Source organism: Heloderma suspectum, chromosome 5, assembly GCF_057233095.1.
Source record: "Heloderma suspectum isolate Gila_16-S chromosome 5, 16-S_ref, whole genome shotgun sequence".
Taxonomy (NCBI): Eukaryota; Metazoa; Chordata; class Lepidosauria; order Squamata; family Helodermatidae; genus Heloderma; species Heloderma suspectum.
Genome location: NC_139462.1, coordinates 234,208,581 through 234,233,955, shown reverse-complemented (window position 1 = coordinate 234,233,955; position 25,375 = coordinate 234,208,581). Strand labels below are relative to the sequence as shown.

Sequence of the window (25,375 nt, the reverse complement as noted above, 5' to 3'; positions counted from 1 at the left end):
CCAGCAGCAAAATGTCCTGGGCCCGCACTGGCTGTGCAAGTGTGTGTCCTGGTTGCCTGTTGTGCCAGTGTGGGTCAGTCAGTGGCTCTTTCTCGACTGTGTATGTGTGCATGACAGAGTGAGAGAGCGCTTTGATTTATATTTTCTGTAGGCCTGTGCACAGACCTAACGCTTCACTTCGGATGCTGCTTCAGACCTTCCGAAGCAGCTCCACTTCAGACCGATTCGGACCGAATAAACCGAATCACTCATTTTTGAAGTTTTCCCATTGACTTGCATTGGAAAACAGAAACGGCCATATTTTTTTTCCAGTTTTCATGATAAACTCATAACATTTGGGGACCTTCCAGCCCCAAATTTCAGACAATTTGACCCAGTAGTTTTTGCACTAGGCAGAGTTACAATTTCATTTTTTCAACAAAAACTCTCAAACCAAAGAGCTATAACTTTTCACTGTTTCCACAGAAGTGCTTGAAATCTGGGCATCTCACAGCCCCCATGGAGGGAATCCCACCTGCCAAATTTCAGACGGTTTGGCTCAGCAGTTTATGTGCTAGGCACAGGTGAAATGTGCTGTTCTCAGAAACTCAGACCAAACTCAGAAGGGATAATCAGGAAGTTAGGTGTTCAACCGGAAGAGGTCACTATCCCTAATCTCTGCTGTAGGTTTCTTTGAAGTGCAAATAACCACTCTCCCCTAGTGCTACTTTTTATTTGTTTATTAAATTAGCTCAGATAATCATTTAAAATTCATTTAAACTCATAAATCATCAGCTGAAGCCAGAACAAGGGCACAGCAAAAGCAGGTAAATCCCAGAAGGATAACCATTTAGAAACTTAAAATTGGAAGCTAAATCCCAGGGGGGAAATCCAGCACGAACTTGGCATTCTTGCAGCCATGCTCGAACAGAGGAACCTGAATGGTTGAAGAGAACCTCAGCCACATAGTTAAATTAAACTCACATTTGGAAAGGGGCAATAAAAGCAACTCATACCTCCATATTGATGAGGGCCACTGTGCAGGCCTAGCTAGGGGGAAAGTCCTTAAAAAGTGTAGGCAACCTTCAGTTTGGGCTCAGTGTAAACTCAGGTTTTAGATCTTAGAAAGCAACTCACAAACTGAAGTTCAGAAATAGAGTCATCCCAAGTTTGAGAGTTCACCTTTTCGTTTAAAGTAAACAAAAAAGGGACTCAGCCCCTTGCAAACCACATGCCTTCCTAAATCACCTACCCATTGTCTGTTGTTCCCTCCAATGACCCATTGATTATTGTCCTCTCCCCTGAATAGATGTCCACTCAAGGGGGCTCAACTGACCTAGATTCCCACTTACTGGGAGCTAGTGCAGACCAGCAGTTGAGCTACACACCGCCTTGCTTTTTGAATTAGGCCCTCTAATCTGATTGGCTGCAGCTGCAGTTGGGGAAAGTTAGCTAGAGCTATGTAAGGAGGCAGACTTGTTGGAAGGCCCAGCTCTCTGAGCGTGCGGAGGCCCAGTGACAAAGCTGCTCTGCCCTGGGGCCAAGCATCAGCATACAAGAGAGTTAAGCACCTGTGCGAGTTCAGTAACAGAGTCAGGATGCCAGATATTGGCAGTCTTATTTTGGATTCCTTTCCAAATTATGCCTAACATGGAGTTTGCTTTTTTCACAGCTGCCACACACCGGGTCAACATTTTCATCGAGCTGCCCATCATAACCAGAAGATCTGTTTCTTGATCAGTCACCTCTAGCTCAGGTCTCACCAGCATATATGAAAAGTTGGGATTTTTTGCCCTAACATACAACACTTTACACTTGGTTTTTTTTTTTCTTTTATAATTTTTTTTTTCCCTTTCTCAACACACCAACAACAGCAACAACAACAAAAAAGGAGGGGAAATCATACCATAAACATATCAATATACAGTACAGCTGTGCACGGAACCCCTCACTTTCCTTGGATGCGAATTCAGACCTTCCAAAGTGGCCCTGCTCCGCTTTGGACCAATTCAGACCCCATCTGCTTCTACTCAGATCTGAATCTGAAGTGGGATTCAGATATCTGAATCACTCGTTTTTGACATTTTCCCATTGACTTGCATGAGAAAACACAAATGGTCATAACTTTTTCAGTTTTCATGATCCATACATGAAATTTGGGGACCTTTCAGTCCCCTGGAGGGGATCCCACCTGCCAAATTTCACATAGTTTGGCCCAGTAGGTTTTCTGCTAAGCACAGGTAAAATTTGATTTCTTCAACAAAAACTCTCAAAGGAAAGAGCTATAACTTTTCACTGATTGCACAGAAGTGCATGACATCTGGAAAACTCTCAGCCCCCCTGGAGGGGATCCCACCTGCCAAATTTCAGACAGTTTGGCCCAGTAGTTTTTGTGCTAGGCATAGGGATGTTAGAGAATTCCACCACAGATCCCAGGGGGGCCGAATTCCAGTGAATTCGGCCCCCCGGAATCCGTGGCGGAACGGAGCCCCCCGCCCCACCACCCTGCGAAAGCCCTGCGAAACAGAGCCTACTTGGCTGCAGCTCCGGCTCCGTTTGCGTCCCTACACCGGCCCGTGATAGGCTACGTAAATATTTACGTAGCCTATCATGGGCTTGTGTAGGGACGCAAATGGTGTCCCCTAGGCAGGATGCCATTTGTGTCCGCACCAGCCTGGCAGTGGCTGGAGGCCCTGCTGTGGGTTGGCTCGGCTGGCAGCTCCATGGCCTGGCCACGGAGCGGAGCTGGCCGGGCAGGATTCTGGGGGGGAGGAACGGATCGCCTCCCCCCAGCTGCGGAACCCGGCAGAGCCAGGTAAGCGGGGTTTCGTACACCCCTAGCTAGGCACAGGTAAAATATGCTGTTCGCAGAAAGTCAAAACAAACTCAGAGGGGATAATATAATCAGAGAAGTTTGAAGCGGAGGAAGTCACTATCCTTAAGCGTTGCTGTAGGTTTCTCTAAAGTGCAAACAAACTCTTTACCCATATTAGTTACCTATTCAGAATCACAGTCATGACCACAGTCTCTCAGTTGTCCTGTCTGACAGAAGCAGCAAGTAGGGATGGCAGAGAATTCCGCCACGGACTCCAGTGAGGCCAGATTCCGCCGCCCCCCCGAGTCCGTGGTGGAACGGAGCACTTACCTCCGCCTCCCTGCGGAATCCTCTTTGGCCGGATACTCCGACTGCAGATTCCAGTGATATGGCCACCATGCTGTATTGCTGGTTGAAGGTAGGGATGTCAGAGAATTCCGCCACGGACTGAAATGGGATCGAATTCCCTTCAGTCCGTGCCACGGAATCCTCTGCGGAACGGCACCACGAGGTCCTGCGGAGCCAGCAGTCATGTGGCTTTTTTTTGTTCATCCGCACAGAGTTGCGAAATTTTCGTAAATAAAAATGCACGGTAGTATATTCCGATAATAAATACATAAGGTTTGCTTTTTTAAAAAATGAATTGTGCTCACCGCCTTGTTTGTGGGTGTTCTTTTTTCATTGAAATCCTCCGTCTCCATTTACTTTCAGCCAAAACACTTCCTCCTCCCCGGGGCTTCCCAAAACAAGGCTGCCCTGGGTGTGCCTGAGCGATGCACTCTTGGTTCAAAGCAACGCTGTGAAAGAAAGAAAGAAAGAAAGAAAGAAAAAGAAAGAAAGAAAGAAAGAAAGAAAGACTTTTAAAATGACCATGCCGGTCTGGAGCCCTGCACGAGGTATTATTCCCCCTGCTAGGCTTTCTATTTCCACATCCAGCCTTGTTGGTGATGCTGTGAGGCAAAAATGGAGAGGAGAACAAACTCTGTGCATGTCTACTCAGAAGTAAGTCTTACTGAGTTCGATGTGACTTACTCCTACACATGTCAGCACCCCACTTGCTCCCAGCTCAGCTTTGTATTTCCACATCCAGCTCATTAGCAAACCTGTTAGTTATCTCACTGGGTGACTTTGGGCTGGACTCTAACCACTAGATCATACTTCTGTTATGAAACTCATGAAGAAAAAGAGACAGTATAACAGAAAGTTCTTTCTGAAGCAGTCACACTTCACTTGTACAAATGCAGCCTGAAGGGAAAGATCAGCAACCTTCTCTTTGTTTGAATAAAATGCACACTCTGCACATATTCAGGGAATGGACAAAATGCAGAATAAACATACCAGGGAATATGAAGAACTATATTCTTCTATTGTGTGTGTGTGTGATCTCCCTCCATCCAGCTGTTCCCTGGAGCCCCCCCCCCCCATTCACCCAAGGGTCTTGTGAGATAACTAACAGGAGGTTTGCTAATGAGCTGGATGTGGAAATACAAAGCTGAGCTGGGGGCAAGTGGGTGCTGACATGTGTAGGAGTAAGTTGCATTGAGCTCAGTAAGACTTAAGACTTCTCTCCATTTTAGCCGCACAGCGTCACCAACAAGGCTGGATGGTAGAAAGCCTAGCAGGGGGAATAATACCGCGTGCAGGGCTCCAGACCGGCATGGTCATTTTAAAAGGTCCTTCCTTCCTTCCTTCCTTCCTTCCTTCCTTCCTTTCTCTCTTTCTCTCTTTCTCTTTTTCTTTCCAACAGCGTTGCTTTGAACCAAGAGTGCATCGCTCAGGCACACCTAGGGCAGCCTTCTTTTGGGAAGCCCCGAGGAGGAGGAAGTGTTTTGGCTGAAAGTAATTACTGCACGTCTCAGGGCAGGGGAAAAAATACGAAAATATCTACGAAAAATAGCCTTTCTTACGGAAGTTATGCAGAATTACGGCTGTCAGTACAGACTTATCTTCGTAATTTTCGGAGCGGAACAAAAAGAGGAGAATTCCGAGGGCTTGCGAACAACGGTACGGAGCACTGGCCGCAAACTGCGGAAGTCAAGCCGCACGGAAGGTACACAGTTCGTACATCCCTAGTTGAAGGGGACTGTCTGTGGACGCAAATGGCATCCAGGACGCCATTTGCAGCCGTAAAGGCCTTAGTTTAATGTAAATGCAGCCATAAATGGCTGCATTTACATTAAACTAAGGCCTTTACGGCTGCAAATGGCGTCCTGGATGCCATTTGCGTCTGTGCTTTTCATTCACGCGATAGGCTACGCAAATATTTGCGTAGTCTATCACGTAAAATTTGCAGCCTGTTTTTTCATGCATTAGGCTACGCGAATATTTGTGTAGTCTATCTAGGGATGGTGGAGAATTTCTCCCCGAAACTTCGGGGGGCCGAGCACCAACGTGTTCGGCCCCCCGAACAAGTTTCGGGGAGAAATTCTCCGCCCCCCCGGGACGGGACTTACCTTTGCCGAATGTCCCTCCCGGCGGCGGGTCTGGCCGGCGGTTCGGCGGGTGTTCGTGCGAGGCGAGAGCGGCAGCCGGTCTTTCGACCGGCTGCCGCCGCCGCCATTCCAAGAAAAGAAAAAAAAAAAAACGCCCCCGTGATAGGCTACGTGACGATTAATGTAGCCTATCACGGCTAGATTTGCAAAGTCAGCCGTGATAGGCTACGTAAATCGTCACGTAGCCTATCACGGGTGACTTTAAAAAAAAAAAGCGCGTACGGATAATGGCGGCCCCCATAGGGAGCCGCCATTCCCGTTCCTTATTTGGTCGCTGTAGTCTACGTAAAGATTTACGTAGACTACAGCGACCAAATAAGGAACGCGAATGGCGGCTCCCTATGGGGGCCGCCATTTGCGTACGCGCTTTTTTTTTTTTTAAGTCACCCATGATAGGCTACGTGACGATTTACGTAGCCTATCACAGCTGACTTTGCAGATCTAGCCGTGATAGGCTACGTTAATCGTCACGTAGCCTATCACGGGGGCGTTTTTAAAAAAAAAAAAAAAACTTTGGAGTTCGCGGCCGGGCGAGGCGAGGCGCCTCCTCCCCGGCCTGAATTTCGGCCAGGCGAGGCGGGAAGCCACCCCTGCTGGCCTGAACTTCGTGGGGGGAGCAGCGAAGTGCCTCCCCCCCACCGCAAACAAGCTTCGAGGACAGGTAAGTGACTTTCGTCCACCCCTAAGGCTATCTCATGAATGAAAAGCACAGACGCAAATGGCGTCCAGGACGCCATTTGTGGCTGTAAAGGTCTTAGTTTAAGTTAAATGCAGCCATTTATGGCTGCTTGGGGAAGACAGCAGGGCAAACAGAAGACTAGTAGTGCTGGTCACCCCCAACAGGCGTAGGCAGGCCACCATGCAGGAGATGGGGTGGGGCAAGTCTGGGTCCACAAACTGGAGGTTCTCATACTTCGACTTGATGTGCCTGGCCTGGGGCAAAGGGCCGAGGAGCCTCTAGATTACAAACAATTCCAGGTGGTTCCATCCGACGTGACAGCCTGACCCGATCTTGTGGCGGGAAGCAGGCCGCTGTCCATCGTTCTGCCCAGTCGTTCTGTGGGGAGGGCGACTGCGGCCCCCTTTTGGTGTGTTTAGTCAGTGTGGGGATGTTGGAGAATTCCGCCACAGACCCCAGTGAGGCTGGATTCCAAGAGTCCGGCCCCATCGGGGTCCATGGCAGAATGGAGCACTCACCTCCGCGCCCCTCCGGAATCCGTCCGGGCTGGTTCCTCCGCCCGGTGATCTGTAGCTGGCAATACAGCCACCCGCCATCGCCGTGCCATATCGCTGTGCTCAGTCTGGACGCAAATGGCGTAGTGGGCGCCGTTTGTGGCCATAAAGCTGTTAGATTGCCCTAAATGCAGCCATTTACAGCTGCATTTAGGTTAATCTAACAGCTTTATGGCTGCAAATGGCGCCCACTACTCCATTTGCGTCCCTGCTTTTTCACGCAATAGGCTATGCAAATATCTGCGTACGTATAATTTGCATAGCCTATCACGTGAAAACAGGGACGCAAATGGCGTAGTGGACGCCATTTGCATCCGGACTGAGCACAGCGATACGGCACAGCAATGGCAGCTGGCTGTATCGCCAGCAGTGCAGAGCCAGCGGCCAGCTCCACAGGATCACCGCGGAGCGGAGCCGGCCCGGACAGATTCCAGGGGGAGGGACGGATCGCCTCCCCTCCCGTGGACCCCCCCAACTGGAACGGGGGTAAGTGATCCGCCCATCCCTAAGTCAGTGAGTGAAGCTGCAGCTGTGATCGACATTTGGCCATAGAGAGAAGTACGAAGGCTTGTCTGCAGACGGGGATTTCCTGGATCATTTTGGCCCACCCCCCCTTTTGGGGGTCTATCCTCACGCACTTGTAACCACTAAAAAACACGCCTGCCAGTGCAAGTGAAGTCTGACTGCCGCTACCCCCGTATGGTGTGTGTGTGTGTGGGCGGGGGCTGTGGCTGACGTTGGGTTCCGTCAGCACGGCAAGGGAGTCCACGGCTGCTGCTTTACCCCTCTTGCCGGAAGGGAGAGCAGCGTATGACCGGGGGGGCGGGGGGGCGGGGACTTCTGGTGGATTTCTAGGACTCTGCAATGGTCCAGCAAGAGTTTCTGCTCCTCATTGCCTAACAGCAGCAGCAAGGAAGGGCTCCCTCGTCTCCTCATTCGAGATGAGTGGCTGAAATGGGAAGAGGGCGTGGGTCGAAAAGCAGGAGCGGAGTTCTGTGTGACAGGTCTGCGAGCTCAGTTCTGGTAGTGAAAACAGTTCCAGAACTGGGATGAGCATGCGCTGGGGCACTCTTGTCGTCAGTTCTAAGGGGGTATCCCTCACCCCCATTCCAAGCCACCCTTTTGCACCTCTCTCCAGCTGGTGGATCTGGCCCGTCAGGGTCTAGTGCCAAAACCAAGTAGATCCCGCAAGCCCGAAGGGTGCCCATCCCTGGTGCATGACAGCCTTGCAGGGTAGTCCACAGTTGTTATCTAGTCTGCTAGTGAGTCGGGTGTTGGGTGTTGGGGGGTGCAGTGGGGGGAGGGGGGCTGCGAGGAATTTAATGAAAAGAAGGGTGCTTCCCGCAATTCCCTTTGTTAAAGGATTTCTGCATGCGACTCCCTTCTGGCCTCACGGGTTACAACTTGCGCCCCACCACCATACGTAGCAGACGGCTACCAATGGCCACCGGTCCTGATGGCTACGTGCCACCCCCAGTACCAGAGGCAGTATGCCTGTGCACACCAGTTGCTGGGGAACGTGGGCGGGAGGGGGCTGACGCACTTGGGCCCTGCTTGTGGGCTTCCCGTGGGCAGCTGGCTGGCCACGTGTGAACGGAATGCTGGACTAGAGGGACCTGGGTCTGATCCAGCATCAGGGCTCTTCCCTTGTTAGTATGTTCATTTAGCTTAAACTAAGCGTTTTACGACCACAAATGGCGTAGTGGATGCCATTTGCATCTCTGGTTTTTCACGCGATGGGCTAGCCTTGGTCTGATCCAGCAGGGCTCTTCTTATGTTCTTATGTCAATACGTGGCTGGAGTGGGCTCCCCTTCCCGCTCATTGAGCTGAGCTTCCTTCGAGCCAGACTTACTTTCATGGCCCTGGCTAACTTTCCCCAAGTGTGGTGCAGACGTGTGACCCAGCCTGTCTGCCATCGAAATGCATCTGTTTCTCCCTAGCCACACTGGAGGCACGAAGTGGGAATAGCTGCAGCAGCAGTGACAGCTGGAGACTCCTGCCCAGTGCTGGAATTGATTTGCATCTAGGGATGGTGGAGAATTCCGCCGTGGACCCAAATGAGGCCAGATTCAAAAGAATTCGGCCTCCAGGTTCCGCAGCGGAACGGATCACTTACCTCTGCCTCCCCCCCGGAATCCTCTGGAGCCAACTCCTCTTTGCGGTGATTCTGCAGAGCCACACGCCAGCTCCATTTATGGCTGCATTTAGGTTAAACTAAGCACTTTACGGCCGCAAGTGGCCTCCACTATGCCATTTGAGGCTGCAGTCATTCCTCACAGTGATACGGAGTCGGCATGCGCCTCTGCGGAATTGCCGTGGAGAGGAGCTGGCTCTGGAGGATTCCGGGGGGAGGAACGGATTGCCCCCCCGAACGGATTCCCCACATACCGGAAGGTAGGGAATCTGCCCATCCCTATTTGCAGCTGCTGTTTCTATTCACTCCCTCCATCTCTGCCATTATCACTTCTCCTGCAGTGACGTACCTCCAGGACAGTATGAGACTGGACAATGAAAAGATTTATAGCAAATCGAAATTGATCTTTATTCAGAACTAAACATCATCACAAATTGGCCCTGGAAAAATACGGGAGGGCAACTCAGAAAACACGGCAATGCAATGGGCTGGCAATTCTGTCATCTAGATTTCCCATAAAACATGCATGAACAAAAATGGAAATTCCAGGGAAAAGGGTTAGCGGGGCTGCAGCCTGGGTCCTTGGATTTATGCTTGACTATTCCATGCGACTTAACCAAACCAGTGCAAGCTGAAAGCAAGAGAAACGGGCCTTAAACCCTCTGAGGTCATTATAGTTGAAAGCCCAGTTGGAATGGGAGCCAAAAACTGTGGAGGGGGGGCGGAATGTAAAAGTAAAAGGAGCCTTTCTGGGAAATGTGGTGCCTTGCTAGAAACCCTTTTGTGACAGGAGTGGCTTGCAGCCCAACACTTGCTGGCATTTGCCAGAGAGTCAAGGCCACTGGGCTTTCTTTTTTAAAGATGCTTATTTTCATATCATGTATTTATTTTTTATTGTTTTAAATTTTGTTTGCTGCTGCAATTGGAGATTGATTTCTCAAAATGATAGATTTTAATAAATCTATCTAAAATTATTTCTAAATTAACTAAATACACTAAAATCATAGAATCATAGAATAGTAGGGTTAGAAGGGGCCTACAAGGCCATCGAGTCCAACCCCCAATGCATGTTGATATCATGCATATGCCTCCAGTGTGGCTAGGGAGAAACAGATGCGTTTCGATGACAGATAGGCTGGGTCATGTCTGCACCACACTTGGGGCAGAGAGCCCTCGGAGGACCTTAAGTGGCAGACTGGGACGCAGGGGAGGAGGCGCTCCCTAAGGGACTTTGGACCTAGGCCACGTAAGGCCTTAAGGTCAGAACCAACACTTTCTATTTTGCTTGGAAACAAATTCTGGATGTACTGGATACTTTGAATACATTTCTGCCCAGAATGGAGTTTCCTGTTGAACTCTTCCCAGATCCTGGTTTGCCAGTGAGGACAATGCTCAGTTCTGTTTGGGTGGCGTGTGAGAGAGATTACGCCATGCCAGTAAAGCTCACTTGGCCACATGAAATGTTCACCTACAAAACAAATCACTGCAGTGTCTCTTAGTATTTATTTCTTTATTTAAACAATTTCTACACCTCCCTATATCACATAAAATTCCAGGCTGGGGTGCAATATAAATAATAAATTATTTTTAATACCTAATATGGTAAATATTTAATTTAAGTTTAATTTAAGTTTAATTTCTGGGGTGTTCGGTTGTGTTTTTAGGGGTGGGTAGCCTGCCTGATAGGCGGGAGCAGGGGGCATGTGTCCACCTGATGGAGGCAGTGGGGGAGTGCTGGGGGCCAGAACATACCGAGGCTGGGCGGCAGGCGCTGGCGGAGCGCTAGGGGCAGGCCGTGCCAGGTAAGGGGAACAAGAGGGAGATGTGTAGTATCTGTCCCCTGCTCCGGGCCTGTCCAGAGCCAAAGGATGGCTGGGGGAGGCATGACTCCATCTTCTGGCCTTCGTTTGCTGCTCTGCAATGCCAGGTCTGTTACCCAGAAAACCTCCCTCATCCATGACATGATCCTAGATGAGGGTGCAGACCTGGCATGTATTACGGAGACCTGGCTGGCCGAGGCTGCTGCTCCAACCCTTGCAGCCATGTGTCCAGCTGGATTTTCGTATGCACAGCAGCCGAGGGCTGGGGATCGGGGAGGGGGAGTGGCTGTTATCAACCGAGAGTCCTTGGTCTTCACCAGGCCCCCTCTCCGGGAGACCAAGGTTGCTGAGTGCATGTACTGGAGGTTGGGCCCAAAGGGCAGTCTGGGGATTCTGCTCGTGTACCGTCCACCCCGCTGCACGACTGACTCCCTGGCCGAGGTGCTTGAGGTGGTCTCTGATGTGCGTGTACAGTCCCCTAACTTATTGGTGTTGGGGGACTTCAACGTACATTCGGAGGCTGTCCTCAGAGGAGCACCTCAGGACTTCATGGAGACCATGGCTTCCTGAGAGATGCACCATATTCTAACTGGTCCCACCCATGTAGCCGGTCATACACTAGACCTTGTGTTTGTTTCTGGAGAAGCGGGGAGTGATCTGGAAGTCGGGGGTATATCCACCACCCCCTTGTCATGGTCAGATCACTATCTGGTGATGCTGGACTTCTCGGTTCCACAACCCCTCCGCAGGGGTGGAGGACCCATTAAAATGGTCCGCCCCAGGCGTCTTATGGATCCAAATGGATTCCTGAATGCACTTGGGGATTCTATGGAGCACGCCAATGGCCACTTAGTCGAGACCCTGGTGGGTGGCTGGAATGCCGCAATCACTGGGGCATTAGATCGGGTGGCTCTGAAACGCCCTCTCCCCCTGAACAGGGCTCGGACTGCACCATGGTTCAATCCGCGGTTACGAGCTCTGAAACAGGAGGTGAGACGGCTAGAGCACCGGTGGCGGAAGTCTCGCTCCAAAGACGATCAGACACGGGCTAGAGCTGTATCTTCAGCCTATCACGTGGCGGTGAAGGCAGCAAGAAAGGAATATTATGCTGCCTCCATCGCGTCTGCAGAGTGCTGTCCCAGGAAGCTGTTCCAAATGGTCCAGAGCCTGGTCGGTCCTGTGGCTCCGTAACCACTGGAGCATTCCAAGGCCTCCTGTGAGGCCTTGGCAAGGCACTTTGCAGATAAAATTGATCGGATTTGGTGTGTTACTCTGCACACTGTGGATACAGTTAGTGAGCAAGAGGCGGCCTGTGGCAAACCGGTTTTGTGGGATCGGCTCCAGCTTCTTCCTTCTGATGAAGTGGACAAGGTGCTTTCATCTGTAAGGCCGACCACCTGCTTACTCGATCCTTGCCCATCTTGGCTCATTATGGGCTGCAGACAGAGACTGGGTGAGGGGATCAGGGCGGTGGTGAACGCCTCCCTTGAGGAGGGAGTGATGCCATGAGCCCTCAAGGAGGCAATGATAAGACCGCTCTTAAAGAAACCCTCCTTGGATCCCTAAGTTCTGAACAACTTTCGCCCAGTCTCGAATCTGCCATTTTGGGGCAAGGTGATTGAGCGGGTGGTGGCGGTGCAGTTGAAGGCACACTTGGAAGAAACTAATTATCTAGACCCATTTCAGTCGGGCTTCAGGCCTGGGTATGGGACAGAAACAGCCTTGGTCACCTTGGTGGATGATATGAGGAGGGCTCTGGATAGGGGTGAATGCTCCTTCCTTGTCCTCTTCGACCTCTCAGCGGCTTTTGATACCGTTGACCACGGTATCCTCCTGGACCGCCTAGAGGGGTTGGGCATTGGAGACACCATATTGCGGTGGTTCCGATCCTTCCTCTTTGGCAGGTACCAGAGGGTAGCACTGGGAGAGGAGGTTTCGGACCCGTGGCCACTCACTTGTGGGGTGCCACAGGGTTCCATCCTCTCCCCGATGCTATTTAATATCTATGTGAAGCCGCTGGGGGCTATCATCAGGAGGTTTGGGGTGCAGTGTCATCAGTATGCGGATGACACACAGCTCTACCTCTCGTTCAAATCTTCACCAAGGTTGGCTGTAGAATCCCTGCCCAAATGTCTGGAGATGGTGAGTGGCTGGATGGGGAGGAATAAGCTGAAGCTGAACCCTGACAAGATCGAGATATTTTTGGTGGGAGACAAGAGGAGGCTGGGGGATGTTGACCTGGTGTCAAATGGGGTACGGTTACCCTTGAAAGACCAGGTCCGCAGCCTGGGGGTCATTTTGGACTCCCAGCTGTCCATGGAGGCTCAGGTGTCAGCTGTGAGCCGGACAGCGCTGTATCAACTCCATCTGATACGGCGGCTGCACCCCTTCCTTCCCGACCATCTGCTCCCATCGGTAGTACATGCCCTGGTCTCCTCTTCTTTAGACTACTGTAATGGGCTCTACGTGGGGTTACCCTTGAAGACGGTTCGGAAGCTGCAGCCGGTACAGAATGCGGCGGCTTGCCTGATTAAAGGCAGCCGCCGGTGAGATCACATCACTCCAGTGCTGAAGGAGTTGCACTGGTTACCAGGTGTTTTCCGGGCCAAATTCAAGGTGTTGGTTTTGACCTTTAAAACCCTATATGGTTCTGGCCCAGCCTATCTTAAGGAGCGCCTCCAGCAACACCAGACAGGCCGCTTAACAAGATCAGCCTCGGATGGCCTTCTCTCTGTCCCATCAGCCAGGACAGCTAGACTGGTGGGGACGAGGGAGAGGGCCTTTTCTGTGGCGGCCCCCACTCTGTGGAACTCCCTCCCTAGGGAACTCCGCTGTGCCCCCTCTTTAATGAGCTTCTGCCATGCATTAAAAACGTGGTTGTTCAGGCAGGCATTTGGGGTGGGTTAGGGTATTTTAGAAAATGTTTTTATTGTAGAATTTTATTGTTTTAAACTGTTTTATTATATGTTGTACATCGCCCAGAGTGGCTGGGTGACCAGCCAGATGGGCGATTAATAAATTTAATAAATAAATAAATAAATAAATAAATGTAATACTCAATGGACATAGCAAAAGGTAGCAATAAAACATTCAATTACACAGGCAGACAGAAGGGTTATACAGATTAAGATGTCTGGGTAAAAAGATATCTCTTTACCTGATGCTGAAAAGATTGGAAAGTAAGTGCCAGGCAAAGCTCTTTGAGAACGGGTGCACAGAGCTCAGGCCACCATCACTGAGAAGGCCCTGTTGCTTGTTATTTCACAGGGTACCTGAAGTTAGGAAGTCACTTAATGTAGGGCCTCAGCAGAAGAGGTTAAGACATGAGAAGGCTGGTATGAGAAGAGGTCCTCTTTCAGGTCTTTGGGTCCCAAGCTATTCAGAACTTTACAAGTAAGTACCAGATGTGCATAGACAACCAGTAGAGCTCTTTTAAGAATCGAGTGATGTGAACCAACCTTGCAGTGCTATTCAAAATTCTGGCAGCCAAATTCTGCACTATTTGGCGCTTCCAAGTCATCTTCAAGGGCAGCCCCACATTTCAGGCATTACAGTAATCCAACCAGGAGGTTAACAGGGTGTGAAACACTAGGGCCAGGCGGAAGCTGGTGAACGAGCCAAAGCTGATGAAAGGTACTCCATCCATAACACCTGGGCCTTTAGTGACAATGGTTGATCTAGGAGCACCCCTAAGCTGCAAACGTCTTCTTGCAAAGGGAGTGCAACTCCTTTCAAACTAGGTTGAACACCATTTCCCTGGACCCCAAAATAAACCACCTACACTGCCTCCATCTGGTCAGGATTCAGCTTCAGTATATTGGTCCTCATCCAGCCCGTTACCGAATCCAGGAACTGGGTCTGCACCTGCACAGCCTCTCCTCACTCCAACAGCAAAGAAAAATAGAGCACAGTCATCTGAGTACTGGCACCTTACTCCAGACCCTCAGAAGGCCTCATCCAACGCTTCACATAGCTACTGAAGAGTATGAGGAATACAATGGAGGGATGCAGGATGCCATGACATAAATTCCATGGGGTCGAGGTGACCTTCCCCTATGTCACTTTTTGGAAACAGTCCTTCAGGTAGGAGTGGAACCAACATGTCACTGGGCCCCCTGCACCCAACATATATTGCACAGGAACACAAAGAAAGACCTCCTCTGATGATAGGCAGTGTGGTGTAGTGTTTGGTGTGTTAGACTAGGATTGAGAAGACCCAGGTTCAAATCTCCACTCAGCCATGAGGTTCACTAGGTGAACTAGGGCCAGTCACCATCTCTCAGCCTAGCCTACCCCACAGGGTAAAATGGTGGAAGGGGAAGCACTGTGAACTCCTTGGAGGAAAAACAGATATAAATGCAAGAAATGCAATTAAATCAAGAAGATGAACCTACAGGAAGAAGCATCCCTTCTGATAATCTGGACCAAAGCTTTCTCTGTAATGGCCCCTGAGCTGTGGAGCAGTTTCTTTCCTGGCCTTTAATGGCTTGAGTAAAGGTTGATGAGAATCCAGTACCGAAAACTGATGGAATCTGGATCCGGGCTTCAGTGGCTGATCTGAAATCTTGTGTGTGTGGGGGGGGGGGGTGTAGGGGGGGGGAGTCATAAGTAAGAGGGTACACTCTTAAATACTTAGGGTCCAGAGCATGTAGAGTTGAAACCGCCATCTTGAATTACACCAGAAACAATCTGGAAGCCAATAAAGTGGTCTCAAAATGGCCATAATATGTCATATCTGTTAACGCACTTAGTATTCTGAACCCAGCTGAGGTTTCCAGGGCACCTTTGAGGGGAACCCCACACAGACCACATGTGGTTCATGTACAATATAATTGCTGAGGCTGTGATAACTATCAGGAGACTCACCTCCAGCCATGCTGTCCTCCAAGGCTGAGGAATAATCCAGCATTCAAGGTCCTCCAAAATTCCTCGATGAAGACACCAAAATCCGTTTGTAAAGGGCCTGAGAGACACAGCTTAACTTGGCCTGAACACTTTCACTTTTGTACCCTGGTTCTAGACATGCCTACCTGTCAGGCCCAGATCCTGTGCAGATCCCCTGGTTACTCAGACCAGTGAGAAGGCCCCACCTAGCCTTGATATGAGGCCACGGAGCATCACCTTAGCCATCCTGGCTTATTGGTGCAAGGAGGCATCCTTAGGTGGCATGACTCCAGCAATTCCTTTCTCTGAGCAGAGGTAAGCAGTGGTATACCCAGGTAAGGTCCCACCTGACTCAGGTCATCAGTTCAAGAACTGCTTTGGGCTCAGTTCACAGCAATGCTCAGCCTCTGACTGTGCTCAAGAGACTCCCTGCTTGCAGTGATCTTAGTTTTTTGTATTTATTTATTTGTGATATGTATATACAGCTAAATGTAATAAAATCCCTAAGTGGTTCCCATATAAATATTAAAATCACATATATCTTGGTCAGTTTAATTCGGGAATTCACAGGCTGGGCTCTGGTTCAGTTTCCTTTCCTAACATTCCTCCTCAGTTTGGACAACAGCCTGATACACACATTCAGGAGGGGAAGACCTTCTTGACATGGGTTGGATCCAGACAGTCATATTTTGAGTAGACCCGTTGAAATCAATAGGACTTGAGTTAGCCATGATGAACTGAAATCCCATTGATTTCAATGGGCCTGCTTGAACTGTGACTAAGTCTGGCTCAAACCCATGAATCCAACATCAAACGTGGCACTCAACCTCACTGCCACTGAGCCCCAGAAATTCAGGAGAAAGAGGTGCGTTACTGTACTGGTGAAAGGTTTTTAATCCCCCTTCATTTTTATTTTTGTACTTACGAATACTTTTTGCCTCCCTCTCCAGAGTATTGATTTCCTCCCGCCAAGAGGAATGTTCGGCTCGAGAACTGACCTTGCTCCCTTTTTCTTTTTTATTGCAGGAAACTTCCTGCACTCTGGCCATCCGTCCCTCCCCAACTTCTGACAGCTGCCAAGTTCTCCCCATCTGGCCCAGCCTTGAGTCTCCAACCATGTTGTTATGCACTTTAATAGCTGAACTCTCAACAACCTAAGTAAGTTTCACTTTTACTCAGAAGCTCAAACTGTAAACATGCTTCGCCCACAGAAGAACAGAGCCTCTGGTCAGAGTGTTCTTAAATGTTCTGCAAGTACCCCCATGTTGAAAGGGCCCCCCTTTGCACTTATGGCACAGATTCCCCAATGGTCAGCATTCTTGCCTTTCTAATCTCAGCTCTAGGCAACCACTATGGGCTGTGCGTGAGGCTCCCCTTGAATATTATTCACCAGCAAATGGAACTGGCTTTGCATGGGTTAGACTACGCTCAGTTTGATACAGTGAAGCCTTCAAACAAATTACACAGCTGTCAGAATCGGAGACAGTGTGCCTTCCCCATCTGAGGGCCTGTCAAAGGTGAAGTACAGGCTGAAGCGGCAGGATTGCAGCTTGAGATCGATAGGCGTATGGTCAAGGAACACCTAATGACTTGGAATGAGTTCAAATCTCCAGGGCCAGATGAACTGCATCCTAGAGTAATAAAGGAACTGGCAGAAGAACTCTCAGAACCGCTGTCTATTCTCTTTGAGAAATCATGGAAGACGGGGGAAGTGCCAGATGACTGGAGGAGGGCAAATGATGTCCCTATCTTCAAAAAGGGTAAAAAGGAGGAACCTGGGAACTGCAGACCAGTCAGGCTGACATCAATCCCTGGGAAAATTCTGGAGCAGATGATAAAGCAATCCATCTGGAAGCACCTTGAAAACAATGCAGTGATTATTAGAAGCCAACATGGGTTTGTCAAGAACAAATCCTGCCAGACGAATCTGATCTCATTTGACGGTGACTGTAGCCATGAAATTAAAAGACGCTTGCTCCTTGGGAGGAAAGCTATGGCAAACCTAGACAGCATAGTAAGAAGCAGAGACATTTTATTTATTTATTTATTCATTCATTCATTCATTCATTCATTTCATTTCTATACCGCCCAATAGCCGAAGCTCTCTTGCCAACAAAGGTCCGTCTAATCAAAGCTATGGTTTTCCCAGTAGTAACATATGGCTGTGAGAGCTGGACTATCAGGAAGGCTGAGCGCCGAAGAATCGATGCTTTCGAACTGTGGTGCTGGAGAAGACTCTTACAAGTCCCCTGGACTGCAAGGAGGTCAAATCAGTCCATCCTAAAGGAAATCAACCCTGACTGCTCATTGGAAGGACAGATACTGAAGCTGAAGCTCAAATATTTTGGCCACCTAATGCGAAGAGAAAACTCCCTGGAAAAGACCCTGATGCTGGGAAAGACTGAAGGCAAAAGGAGAAGGGGACGGCAGAGGATGAGATGGCTAGATAGCATCACGGATGCAATGAATATGAACTTTAGCACGCTCCGGGAGAGAGCGCAGGACAGGAAGGCCTGGCGTGCTATGGTCCGTGGGGTCACGAAGAGTCGGACACGACTGAACGACTGAACAACAACAACTTTGGAGCTAGGAGTCTTTCCCCTCCATCAGGTTTTTTTCATGCAATTCAGTCTGCATTTGTCTCTCATTTTTTTGTGAAATAGTCTGAGATGCTCTCCCTCACTTGTGTGCTTCTCTTCTTGTGGCGATGCCATCTTTTAAAATGACTACTGTGTATATGTGATGGATTTGCAGATTGACGGCTGTATAAAACTAACATATGATATTCTTAAAATTATTTCAGAGTAAGATGAACTGGGCCAGGTGAGGTAAGGGAGAGTTCCCCCACACACACCAAGGTGCACCCCCCCCCGAAGATGCAAATTCATCCGCCTACCCTGTTCAGGGGCCTAAATTCCCTCCCCCCACGCAAATGAGGGTCACTTGAATGCTACATTTTGGCAATCCCCATCTCAGCAGCTGTACAAAATAATGGCCAGTCACAGAGATGCAGGTATGTGAGAGCTTTTATGCACACACCTCTTCTGCAGTGAGCAGCAGCAAAGGGGCATCCGAGCGCTTCCTGTGCCATTATCAGTGGTATAGAAGAAAGAAGGGTAGCTGGGGGGGGGCATCCTCCTTTTGAATCCCCCCATACACTGCGTGGTAAGTATTATGCATAGATTGACTATAAGGGAGGTGTCTTGCATCCTGCTAGAAAGTCTGCTTTGCATCTTGTGTAACCAGAAATAGAACACTGTCAGCCACAGGAAGCTCATGTTCTGTGGCTGGAAACTCTGTTAGGTTGGGGTTGGTTTTTTTTTAACTCTCCGCAATTTGGCAAGAAGCTCTTGTTGGCTGAAAAGCCACTGGTTAGAAGATATGACAAAACAGAACCTGACTTCACCATTCTCAGAAAGGTAGAGCACTGGGTTTTTTTTTACTTCCACAGCTAAGACTTTCTCCCCCACAGCAAATGTTTCTCCCACTCCTGCACTTTTCACAAGGCTTCACTACTGGTTTTCTTATAAGCTTTTAAAACTTTGAGTATGGTCTCATTGGGCAATGGAAGGTAACCCAGAAGAGCATCTAAACAAAAGAACCACTGTAATAAATTCGTTAGTCTGAAAGCATTCCTGAAGAATGTGACTGGATTTCAGAATCATCAGTGGCTTTGAGATGGGATCCTCTCAAAAAAGTGTGAAAACAAACTTTATTAAGCATTCTTTGTGCATATGCACCTCGACTCGAATGCAAAATTGCTTTGGAAGATGTGTGGGGATGGTGCTTTCATGGCTGGAACTGAGGCACAGGATGTTCTGCATAGGGTAGGGAATCCATGTACGGTAATCCAGTAAGAAGAGAGCACTGTTGCTAGGATGAGAGTGGTCCACTCTATAGCTGGCTCGCTGCTGGAGTGGATGGGGAGCAGGGATCTGGTTGTGGTCATGATGGAGATACACTTTTAAGTCTGTCAACAGGGAGAAGCTGTGGGAGAAGCCACGGTTTGGGGACATTTCTGGGAGCATCACCTGAAAAGGCACAGTTATACTGGGGACAGTAGCTGGCCAAGGAGGAGATTCCAAGTCCAGGGAGGGCAAGATGGCATTGCTTATTCTTATCTCATGATATGCTGGTTCATAGGACTTTTGCCAAATCTTGAAGTTCCCCAGCTGGTGTAATTTGAGCACAGTTTGGGAAACGCCGGACTATCTCTTGAAAGGAGCATCTTCTGCATATAAATACCCAGGAATAAGATGCCTCCAAGAGAAATTGATCAATGAATGAGTGGATTTTTCACAAAGGCCCAGGCAATTTGCTATCTCCCTCCTGGTTCAGATGCTTTTATAATCCCCAGGTAGGGTTGGATGTATCTGTCAATTTTGGTTTTTCTGCATCATTTTGAGAGTTTTGCTTTTAAAAGTGTGTATGAAAATTGATATACAATTTTCTGGGTAACTCTCCTAATTTAGGCATATTTGTACCAATTTTGCTTAATATATGCATATTGGTTCAAAAGTGTGACATTCAGTAGGTTCACATTAAGATTCAGTGGATTTCTCATTTCTTCCTATCTACAGGACAGTGTTATTTGGCAAAGCCACTGACAAACTCAGTGATACATCATCACTTGTGGAACTGGACATTGGTATTTTGATGCACTTTCATGTATGGTCAGAGGTGTAGTCCTGGCGGGTCTCACTGGGTCGTAAACCCGGTACGTTTTCTGGAGCCAGGTCCCAGCTGGGTCCCATCCTCCTGCTGTGGGGCAGGAGGCTGTAGTGAGCCCTGGAGTGGATGTTGCTGCTGCTGCTATTGCAGGCTGCAGTAGCAGCTGCTCTCGCCACTGTTTTCGAGAAGTGCTGGGTGTGGAGCAGGAAGAGTAGCGAATTCCTCCTCCCCTCCCCTCCCCTCCCCCCCCAGAGAGCCCACCTGGGCAAGGCAGCCTCAGCCCAGCCAGCAAAGGGTTGCCTTACCGCCTTGCAGACTCCCCACCCTCCGAACTGGAGGAGGCGCCTCCCCAGCCAGCAGACTCCTTGGCCTGTTGCCACTGCGGCGCCTGTGCCTGCATCTGAGATTGTCCGGTGTCAGGGAAGCAGCCATGTGGGCTCGGTGGCTGCCTTCTTGAAGCTGCCGCTGGAGACGCTGACACTGACCCTGAGCTCGCGAGCGGCGCTCTCCTGCCTGCTGATGGGCGGCCTCTTCAGGCTCCGCCTGCCCCTGCCCCTTCAGCACGCCTAGGCAGCTCTGGAGCTGCACAGCAACCGAGGACACACTGACCACCGTCAGACTCAGATGAGTTAGCAGCCCAGTCAGCTTGGTGGTGGCAGCAGCCAAAAAAGGCAGGTGGGGGGGGGGGCTGGGGGGACAGAGAGAAGAAGGAGGGGGTCTATCAGTGAAAAACAAATTAAAAGAAAGCTTAAAATTATGTCAAAATGATAAAAATACCTAGAATGAATACCTGAGAAGACGTGTGCGTGAGGATATATTGGGAGACCTGATGCAGAAGCCACCTCACCCGCCTCTGCACAGGCCTGGGCACAGAACGTCTGCATCACGTCTCTCAGCCAGCCTTTCCCAACCTCCCTGTGTTGGACTGCAAATCCTATCATCGCCCCGCCCAAGCCTGCATGGCCAGTATGCTGCCTGGAGCCAATGGGAGTTGTCCATCAAATCTGGAGGGCACCAGGTTGGGGAAGGCTGCAGCCTGCTGCATTTCTTTTCGCTGTTCCTGCAGAGGGTGAGGGCCTAAAGTACACATTACCAGCAACTCCGATGGTCTTTAAATTATAGTGTTAAGTAAAGCAGCTTTTCTCTTGTTCTCCCCCCCCAACATACACACACACACTTCTCCCATATAAACAGCTTTACCCTTACTTGAGAGTAAGCCCCTGTACTTCAGAATAAGCCCCATGGAGCTTTCTTCTATCCATATGATATCTGACGTAGAAAAAAACTGCATCATTATTGTTGTCCATATTTGATGTATTGCTTATTTAATTAATTGATTGGATGTATAGTGTTTGTTTCCCGCCTCCCAGCTGAGCAGAGCAGAGCAGAGGAAGCTGCTCCAGCTGGTCCAGGGACTATAGAAGCAAGCAAGCTCCCAGAGAGCGAGCGAACAGGGGGAGCAAACAGGGGGAGCAAACAGGAGTTGGCCAGGGGAGGTCAAAGGGGAGGCCCCTAACATTTTTTCTCCTTTTTTAACAAACTTTTTTTTTTCATTTATTTGTCTTGTAACACACACTTCCACACCAGTGGGACTCTGCTTTTAACCTCTACTTAGCAGAGGAGCAGGCACAGGCTAGTCTAGAACAATCACAAAGCTAGACACAAAAAGGGAAAAGAGGCAATGGAAGGACAAGACTCTCCAGTGGTGGTGACCTGCAAGGTGTGTGCCATGTTTGTTTTCTTGCCTGAGAACCACATGGCCTACACCTGCAACAAGTGCAAGTTGATCACGCTGCTGGAGGAAAAAGTGAGAGGACTGGAGCAGCGACTGTCGACCCTACGGGGAATAATAGAACATGAAGAGTTCTGGGACAGAATGGGGGATCTACAGCAGCAAAGTGAAGACCAGAAGCTGGAAGAGCAAAAGCAAGATGAGGCAGTGGGAAATGCTGAGGTGAAGAAAAATAGAGTAGAGGATACTCCTTGGAAAAGGGTGACAGTGAGGAGAAGAAGAACTAGACGCCACTCTGCACCAGTGGAAGCCGTGGAGCTGTGGAACCGATTCCAGGTACTTGCGGATGAGACTGGAGGACAGCCTGCAGAGGAAGAATCACAGGGGAACCTGCATGAGAGTGAGCAAGAGGCTGAAGGTCAGTCAAACAGGCGATGAAACCCAGGCCTACAACAAGAAGAAGAGAAGAGTGGTAGTAGTGGGAGACTCCTTGTGGGTGGGATCGAGACCCAAGTATGTCGCGAAGACCCGTGGATTTGCCAGGTATGTTATCTCCCGGGAGGACGTATTACAGACGTGACTGAAAGGTTGCCCACACTCAGAAACCCACTGACAGGGATCCCTTTCTTCTCATCAATGTGGGAACAAATGATACCACCAAGCGGAGCTACGAAGAGATCCCGTCAGACTTTGAAGCTTTGGGAAGGAAACTCAAGAACTTTGGGGCCCAGATAGTTTTCTCATCCATCCTTCCAGTAGTTAGATGAGGGCTAGAAAGGGAACGAAAAATACTCCGGGTGAATGACTGGCTGCGAAGGTGGTGCCGACACGAGAGATTTGGATTCTGGGACCACGGGCTATACTTCCTGGAAGATGGGCTGTTGGCAAGGGACGGGTTGCACCTCACAAAGGCTGGGAAGAATGTGTTTGGCCACAGCATGAAGAACTTCATCAGGAGGGCTTTAAATTGAATCCTACGGGGAAGGGAGATGTAATGTTGGGGGTAACAATGGACATAGGCGCATGCACTGCAACGGAGAGAACAGCTCTGATAGCGCCCAATAATAGTCTTCAGACGCATGTAGGAAGAAAGCCAGACTATGAAGCACATGGTCTTCGATGTCTATATACTAATGCCCAGAGTATAGGAAACAAACAGAACGAACTTGAATTCTTAATACAGGAGGGAAATTATGGCTTGATAAGTATAACTGAGACTTGGTGGGCTGACTCTTATGACTGGAATACAGCAATTGAAGGATATAACTTGTTCAAAAAGAACAGGAGGAACAGAAAGGGAGGTGGGATTGCACTGTATGTGAAAAAGACATATCTCTGCACAGAAATACAAGAGGATGAGCTTGGTAGCCCCATCGAGAGCATCTGGATCAAAATAAATGGAGCAAAGAATAAAAGGAACCTGGTGGTCGGAGTCTACTACCGGCCACCCAATCAAGGAAAGGACAAGGATGAAACTTTTGAAAAGCTAATAGCCAATGTTTCAAGGAAGCATGATGTAGTAGTAATGGGGGACTTCAATTTCCCCGATATTTGTTGGGAGACAAATTCTGCAAAACATGGCCCCTCCAGGAAATTCCTGACTTGTGTGGCGGATAACTTCCTCCTACAGAAAGTAGACGAAGGAACTAGAGGATCGGCTATCCTTGACTTGATCCTAACCAACAGAGATGACTTAGTGGATAAAGTAGCAGTTACAGGAACTCTGGGGGAAAGCGACCATGTTGTACTTGAGTTCTTGGTCCTAAGGGAAGCAAAAGCCCAGTGTAGTCAAACGCGTACCCTGAATTTTAGGAAAGCTGATTTTCATAAACTCAGAACAATGATCAGGAAGGTCCCATGGCAAGCGACGCTAACGAGAAAAGGAGTCCAAGATGGGTGGGAGCTTTTAAAAAAGGAAATTCTCAAGGCACAATCACAAGCAATTCCAACAAGAAGAAAAGGTGGAAGACAACAGAAGAAGCCAATGTGGCTTCACAAAAAGCTTAGGGATGACCTGCAAAACAAAAAAGGACACATATAGGCAGTGGAAAGAAGGCCAAGTAACAAGGGAAGAGTACGGGCAGGTAGCACAGAATTGCAGGGATGGCGTCAGGAAGGCTAAAGCTGAGAACGAGCTGAGGTTAGCGAGGGATGCTAAAAGCAACAAAAAGGCTTCCTTCAGCTACGTGCAAAGTAAAAGACAGAGGAAAGAAATGGTGGCTCAGCTATTAAATAAGGATGGCAAAATGATAACAGAGGACAAAGAAAAGGCAGAGGTGCTCAATTCCTACTTCGGCTCAGTCTTCTCCCAAAAGGCGAAGTACAGGCTGAAGGGGCAGGATTGCAGCTTGAGATTGATAGGCATATGGTCAAGGAACACCTAATGACTTGGAATGAGTTCACATCTCCAGGGCCAGATGAACTGCATCCTAGAGTAATAAAGGAACTGACAGAAGAACTCTCAGAACCGCTGTCTATTCTCTTTGAGAAATCATGGAGGATGGGGGAAGTGCCAGAGGACTGGAGGAGGGCTAATGTGGTCCCTATCTTCAAAAAGGGCCAAAAGGAGGAACCTGGGAACTACAGACCAGTCAGTCTGACATCAGTCCCTAGGAAAATCCTGGAGCAGATGATAAAGCAATCCATCTGGAAGCACCTTGAAAACAATGCAGTGATTATTCAAAGCCAACATGGATTTGTCAAGAACAAATCCTGCCAGACGAATCTGATCTCATTTTTTGGTCAAGTCACCTCCCTTGTGGACCGTGGGAATGCTGTAGACATCATATACCTCAACTTCAGCAAAGCTTTCGACAAAGTGCCCCATGATATCCTGATGAGCAAACTAGCTCAAAGTGGGCTAAATGAAACAACTCTCAGGTGGCTCCACAGTTGGCTACAAAATCGGACTCAAAGAGTGCTTCTCAATGGGACCTTCTCAAACTGGGGAGAGGTAACGAGTGGGGTACCGCAGGGGTCAGTCCTGGGCCCAGTACTCAGCCACATTTTTATGAATGACTTGGACGAGGAGGTGCAGGGAATGCTGATCAAATTTGCAGATGACACAAAATTGGGCGGGATAGCTAATACTTTGGAAGACAGAAACAAAATTCAAAGTGATCTGGATAGACTGGAGCGCTGGGCAGAAAACAACAGAATGACATTGAATAGGGATAAATGCCAAGTTCTGCACCTAGGAAAAAGAAACCAAATGCACAGTTACAAGATGGGGGATACGTGGCTCAACCACACTACAAGCGAGAAGGATCTTGGAATTGTTGTCGATCACAAGCTGAATATGAGCCAACAATGTGATGTGGCTGCAAAAAAGGCAACTGCCCTTTTGGGCTGCATTAATAGAAGCATAGCTTCCAAATCCAGGGAAGTACTAGTTCCCCTCTACTCGGCACTGGTGAGGCCTCATCTGGAGTACTGTGTCCAGTTCTGGGCACTGCACATTAAGAAGGATGCAGACAAGCTGGAGAGGGTTCAGAGGAGGGCAACAAAGATGATCAGGGGACTGGAAACAAAGCCCTTTGAAGAGAGACTGAATGAGCTGGGCATGTTTGGCCTTGAGAAGAGAAGACTGAGGGGAGAGATGATAGCACTCTTCA

General features: G+C 49.1%; 1 protein-coding gene across 1 annotated transcript in view; it reads left to right on the top strand.

Moving 5' to 3' along the window:
• Positions 1–18,727: 18,727 nt before the first annotated feature.
• The window catches only part of LOC146345387 (NAD(P)(+)--arginine ADP-ribosyltransferase 2-like), a 29,005-nt gene continuing 22,357 nt past the window's right edge, over positions 18,728–25,375 (top strand). Inside the window, exon 1 of the mRNA XM_084860116.1 lies at positions 18,728–18,777. The gene's annotated coding sequence lies outside the window, so the exon portion shown is untranslated. The remainder of the gene's footprint in view (positions 18,778–25,375) is intronic.